Below are 7,010 nucleotides of genomic sequence, written 5' to 3'. Positions count from 1 at the left end.
CCTCTTGTGTCTATTGTAGCACCTCTCTCCAATTGTGTGTGATGGGGTGCAATCAGATCATTTAAACATAATGTTGCATCTTCCTTTCTAATGTGATTTTCCATAATTCAACTTCACCTCTCATATCATGGACCAGAAATTTCAGAATTTCAGAGTGCTACTGAAGGAAATACATAGTGGGAAGACAGACTGACTCCTGCAGGTTGCCCTCTGAATTCCGCACATGTGCGCGCACGCACACACACACACACACACACACACACACACACACACACACACACACACAACAAAAATAAATAAATATTTAAAAGACAAAAAAAATGTCCTCTGTGTTTTGTTTCAGAATGTTTATATTTACATTTTAACATGGCTCTCTAGGTCTCATGGTTCAAGTATTCAAATTCAATTAGTCAAGAGGCTAAGGCCTGAGGATTACAAGTTCAAGACCTGCCCAGACTACAGAATGAGCTCAAGGCAAGCCTGGGTATCACAGTAAACCCTATATCAAAATTAAAATGGGTAGCAGCTATAGCGAGGAGAGAGCACTGGCCTGGCATGTGTGAGACTCCCAGTTAGTTCCATTTCCTAGTGCTAGAATGAGTGAATGCATGGATGGAAGATGGATGGATGAATGAGCATTTTCAGAATTTTTCTCTCTCCTATGTCTTTAACTTCTCCAGTCTTCATCCTTTTCCTACTAAAATCAGAAATAAAGAAAGAAAAACCAACCAATTTCATTTCTGTCTTAATATTAGCTGATAAACTGTTGGGGCCTGTATCTTTTGGAAATCTATTCCACCCTACTACGAGGTCAGCAGAGCCCAGAATTTCTAATGTCTTTTAGATGTCAGCTAATAGCTGCTAGGAGTCCTGGCCTCAGCACGACTCCTATCTAAATAACAATAGACTTGGGCCAAGGCAAGTCTATACCCACCCTAAATGCTAGTGAGATGTGCTGGTGTGAGGTGCCTGAAGGCTTGAATACTTGCTGCAAAGGAGTGTCTTTAGGATTAAGGGTAATAATTACTATCAGCCCTTTATACATGATAATAGATGTCTTCTGCTATTGTCCCCACCTTTGGATGCTTACTTAAAATGATGCATCAATAAACTGAGCGCCTTCAGTATTAACTGATTGCCTTCCTGTTATGATCAGATGTCCCCATCTTTTCTTTACATCATTGGATATCTAGCCTTCCATCGTCCACCCTCCCCCACTCAGGATTGTTTGGCTAGTTCCGATCATAGCCCCGAAGACATCAGTCTTTGATAATTGTAGGGGAAGCTGTAGCCATGCCTTCTTAGGGGCTGGCTACAGGAGTACCTGTCCAGGCTTGTGAGGGCGTGGTCAGAGTGAGTAGGGGGACTGCATTTCTTTTTCGGTTTCTCTTTTTGCTTCTTGCTGTACAGACTACCACCGGCTGGCTGGTTCGCTCTGTAAGTAAGGCTTTTCCCTATTAAATGCCCTTATATTTCTACCTGACTCCGTATTGGTGATTCCCCACTATATCTGGTGTCAGAAGTGGGATATTGGAAACCTACACCCCATTTGGGACAGGCTGTGGGTTCCATCGGGCCTGAGGCCTAGGCCCGGAAAGCACCCTCTCTCCACAGGTGTTCCCGGCTAGCAGCCGACCCACTGCAGCTGAGCTGCTCAGAACCATCTACCCAGCTCAGAGAAACTGGCTGCTGCTGCGGGAAAGCCGCAAAGCCGTATACTCTCTAAGATAAGCGCAACCGCTTTTGTGACCTCTCTCCACCGCTGACCGACTGCTGCCAAACGCCTCGGAATAACTGAACGCCTGTGCTACCTGCTGGTCAAATATATTTACTGCATCTGGAGTAGAAATCAGGTAAAATTATGGCGGAATATTTATCATTTGCTAAAATTGGTAATGTTTTTGCTTATTACGTGAATTCACTGTTTGAGGAGGATGCTAATTTGCCAATTACTGGCCTATATGCTGTAATGGCAGTTAGCTTGCTGGTACAAATAGTATTACTAGCCAGAGGACTCAGGAACAGGGACAGAAATAACCTCACCACCTGCTTGCAGGAAATAACAGCTTTACGCAATGAGGTTTTGGAAAACAGATTAGGTCAGACCACAATTGTGCAGCAAGTGGAACAGAAATTGGATGATAAGCTTGGCTCTGTGTCCAATACACTAAAGACAGAGCTGTCTGATGAGATGCAGCTTATTTATGATAAGATAAACACAGAGAGATCCTCCATGTCTGAGGCCTTAGAGGCTAGGCTGTCAGAAGACCATGACCAGCTAAAGAATATCTGTAGCCAGCTAGAAACTCAGATAGGCAATGTTACTCATCAACTAGATGCAACGGTGCAAAATACCCAGCATAGGGTTGAAGAATTGGACAATGCCATTCAATCAGTTATTGAAGCATCCAAGGTAGCAGATCAGAAATTTGAGTCTAGATTTGAATGTTTGGAAGATAATTTACAGTACAGGGCTGACAGATTACATAGGTCCATACGGTCGATTGCTGAGGACTCAAAATCAGCAAATCATGACCTGGAATCTAGACTCCAATACCTAGAAGGCAGTTTCCATGCCATCCAGATTCTGCCTAAGGATGATCGTATTAAAGACCTAGAAAAACATGTAGATGAGCAGTTAGAGCAATTTACAGATTCACTAACAATCCCAGGCAACTACTCCACCTAGGTATCATGACTATTCTTCTAAGGTTGTTACTCGTACACCATTAGTGTACCCAGCTACCATGGTAGAAAAGCCAGCTTCTAAGAAACACCCTCATGGACGAATGGTTTATGAATGGCAACCTATACAGCCGAAGGATCTTAAGAATATTAAAGAATCAGTTGTCTCATATGGTCTCCATAGCCCATACGTAAAACAGCTATTACATTCATGGGCAACCTTTAACAGAGTGACACCCACAGATTGGGAACAATTGGTAGCAGCTGTACTTGAGAATTCATGCCAATTCCAGTGGAAGGCATTGGTAAGGGAAGAGGCAAAGCTCCTTGAGCGTCAGGGCATAAAGGAAGGTTTTGAAGCCCCTCTAGATAAGCTTCTTGGTCAGGGTATTTATGCTGACCCACAGGTTCAGGCTGAATATGATGACGATATACTGTCTCTATGCAGGAAAGCAGCATTAAATGCCTGGGATAAGGTTCGTGAGCCAGGAGAACGCCTAGAAGCTTATACCAGAATAGAACAGGGACCTACAGAACAGTTCCAGGACTTCTTACAAAGGTTAACTAGGGCAGTAGAAATACAGGTAACAGATCCAGAAACAAGACAATCAATTATATATACAATAGCTTATGAAAATGCAAACCCTATATGCAAAAGAATACTTTTGCCTTTAAAGATCAGATCAGCTCCGCTAGAAGAATGGGTTTTGTATGCAGCCAACATTGACTATAATGTGCAAGATACTGGAGCTTGGGTAGGAGAAGCCATCTCCAAAGGTTTAAAACGGCAACAGGAAATTAAAAGTTCTAGAGGTGAGGATGTAAGGGCTTGGCAAGGAGAAGCACCTTACAGAGGTCAACATAGGTACCAAGAGGCTAGAGGTTACTACTACTATGAACCAGAACCTTGGGGAGGAAGAGCCTTCCCCTGGAGACCACGAAGGCTCCAGGAACCTAGATGTTTCAACTGTGGTAAAATGGGACATACTAAGAGAAATTGTAGACAAATGAATTCTAACAATGCCTCATATGGAAGGCCACTGCCTTCTGGATTGTGTAGAAGATGTGGTAAGGGCAGACACTGGACCAATGAATGTAGATCGACCAGGGACATACAAGGAAACCCCTTAAGGTCGGGAAACCCCGAGGGGGGCCTTCGAGAAAGGTCAGGTCATTCCCAATAGCAGTGGAAGACAATCTCTCACAGGAACAATAGATAGTTCTTTGCATATTGTGAAAAAAGATATTGCTCTAGATGGTAGTTTGAATAGTGATGAAGAATCAAGTGTGAATGGACAAAATGAGAAACGCATATTTTGGCAAGCTTCTATTAATGATAAAAGGCCTCAGTTAAAAGTTAAAATTAATAATAAAGTTATTTCTGGCTTAGTGGACACTGGGGCGGATGTAACTATTATTACTCAAAAGTCTTGGCCTCAGAAATGGCCTCTTAGAGAGGCAAATGTACAATTTTTAGGAATTGGAACTCTATCTAGAGTTCGACAGAGTGTTAACTCAGTGGTCTGCATTGGACCGGAAGGACAGAAAGGGATACTGAAACCATACGTGGCAGATATAGCTATAAATCTCTGGGGTCGTGATCTCTTACAGCAATGGAATACTCAGATTAATATTCCTCCAGTGTCAGATACAAATTATGTACAATCTTTAGATAGTAGAAAAGATCTGGTAAGACGCTATGGAAAACGGTTACCAACCATCCATGCTGTACAGAAACTAGGTACAAATGATGGACCTTCAGAGGAGCCAAAGGCCCTGCCATTGAAGTGGCTTACAGATGAACCAGTTTGGGTAGGACAATGGCCTATGACCTCTGAGAAGCTAGAGGCTTTAGAAAAGTTAGTACAGGAACAGCTAGATGCTGGACACATAGAGGAATCTACCAGTCCTTGGAATTCTCCTGTCTTTGTCATCAAAAAGAAGTCAGGTAAGTGGAGAATGCTGACAGACCTGAGAGCTATAAATAAGGTAATTCAACCAATGGGCTCTCTGCAACCTGGAATGCCATTACCTTCCTTAATACCTAAAGGATGGCCTATCATAGTCATTGATCTAAAAGACTGTTTTTTCACAATACCGTTACAGGAAAATGATAGAGAAAAATTTGCATTTACTGTACCAACTCTTAATAATTCACGCCAGTTAGGAGATATCAATGGAGGGTTTTGCCACAAGGAATGCTAAATAGCCCTACTTTGTGTCAACACTTTGTACAGCAACCTTTGGGAATAATTCGGAAGAAATTTTCACAATCTCTTGTTTATCATTACATGGATGATATTCTTTTATCAGATTCTAATAAGGAAACTTTGGAACGTATGTTTGAAATGGTGAAGGAAGTTCTGCCTCGTTGGGGATTACAGATTGCACCAGAAAAGATACAAAGAGGAAATTCTATTAACTATTTAGGTTACAAGATAGACTTACAGAGAATCAGACCTCAAAAGGTACAAATTAGGAGAGATCGGTATCAAACTCTTAATTCTCTTCAGAAATTATTAGGGGAAATTTCTCAATTACAGACAATTATTGGTGTAGAAGGACATGACTTAAAGCATTTAAAAATGGCCCTTAAAGGTGATAAGGACCTAAACAGTCCTAGAATATTATCTGATGAGGCAGAAAAAGAGTTACAATGGGTAGAAAACAGAATATTGAATGCACATGTAGATCGGATAAACCTTAATTTAGACTGTATTCTGGTTATCTTGCCATCCAGAGAATACCCTTCTGGAATTCTGATGCAGAGGGAAGACACTATATTGGAATGGATATTTCTGCCACATAAACAGAATAAAAAGTTAAAGACATATATAGAAAAGATTTCTGATTTGATTTTAAAGGGTAAATTAAGACTTCGCCAGCTGACTGGAAAAGATCCAGCAGAAATTATAGTACCTTTAACTAATGAAGAAATTTCTTCCTTATGGAAAGATAATGAATATTGGCAAATAGCTCTTACTGACTTTTTGGGAACAATTAGCAACAACTATCCCAAAACTGACAGAATTAAATTCATAAAAAAGACAGTCTGGATTCTTCCACGTATTGTAAGACAAACTCCCATTTCTGGAGTTCTTACCTTCTACACTGATGCCAACAAATCAGGTAAGGCAGGTTATAAAGCAGGTGAGGTAAGTAAAGTAGTTCAAAGTCCATATACATCTGTACAGAAGGCAGAATTATATGCAATTCTCATGGTACTTAAGGATTTTACAGAACCTCTTAATATAGTTACTGATTCTCAGTATGCAGAGAGAGTCGTGTTACATATTGAGACTGCAGAATTTGTTCCTGATAATACAGAATTAACTTCTCTGTTTTTACAATTACAGGAAACTATCAGAAACAGAAGTAATCCTATGTATATTACACATATCAGATCCCATACGGGTCTGCCTGGCCCACTAGCACAAGGCAATGATGAGATTGATCGTTTATTAATTGGAAGTGTGCTAGAAGCCTCAGAATTTCATAAGAAACATCATGTAAATAGCAAAGGTTTGAAAAAGGACTTCTCCATCACTTGGCAACAAGCCAAGGAGATAGTGAAAAACTGTCCTACTTGTTCCTTTTATAATCAAACTCCATTGCCAGCAGGTTGTAATCCTAAGGGCATTCGGAGAAATGAGGTTTGGCAGATGGATGTCTTTCACTTTGCAGAGTTTGGAAATTTGAAATATGTGCATCATACCATAGACACATTCTCAGGGTTCCAATGGGCTACTGCTCTTAACTCTGAAAAAGCTGATTCTGTTATTATACACCTGCTAGAGGTGATGGCAGTTATGGGTATACCTGCACAAATAAAAACTGACAATGCTCCAGCATATGTCTCTACGAAATTGGAACAATTTTTCAAATATTATAACATAAAGCATGTTACTGGTATACCACACAATCCTACAGGACAAGCAGTGGTTGAGCGATCTAATAGAACACTTAAGGAGATGCTCAACAAACAAGCTTGGAAGACTAAACCCCCCAAACATAGGTTGCATAATGCTTTATTAACACTAAACTTTCTTAATGCCAATGAAAAAGGACAAACAGCTGCAGAAAGACACTGGACTACGGAAAAAACTGCTGAACTCAATCAGCCAGTATACTTCAAAGATGTACTAACCTCTGTATGGAAACCAGGACATGTGTTACGTTGGGGTAGGGGTTTTGCATTGGTTTCTACAGGAGAAGAAAAACTTTGGATACCATCAAAGTTGATCAAGATTCGACTGGAAAAGGAAAAACCTCTCGACGAGGACAAATGACAGGTATTCTACTAAGGTATATCTTATAAACTAAAT

The sequence above is a fragment of the Cricetulus griseus genome, chromosome 2, assembly GCF_003668045.3.
Source record: "Cricetulus griseus strain 17A/GY chromosome 2, alternate assembly CriGri-PICRH-1.0, whole genome shotgun sequence".
NCBI lineage: Eukaryota > Metazoa > Chordata > Mammalia > Rodentia > Cricetidae > Cricetulus > Cricetulus griseus.
Note: the sequence above shows the minus strand (reverse complement) of the source record.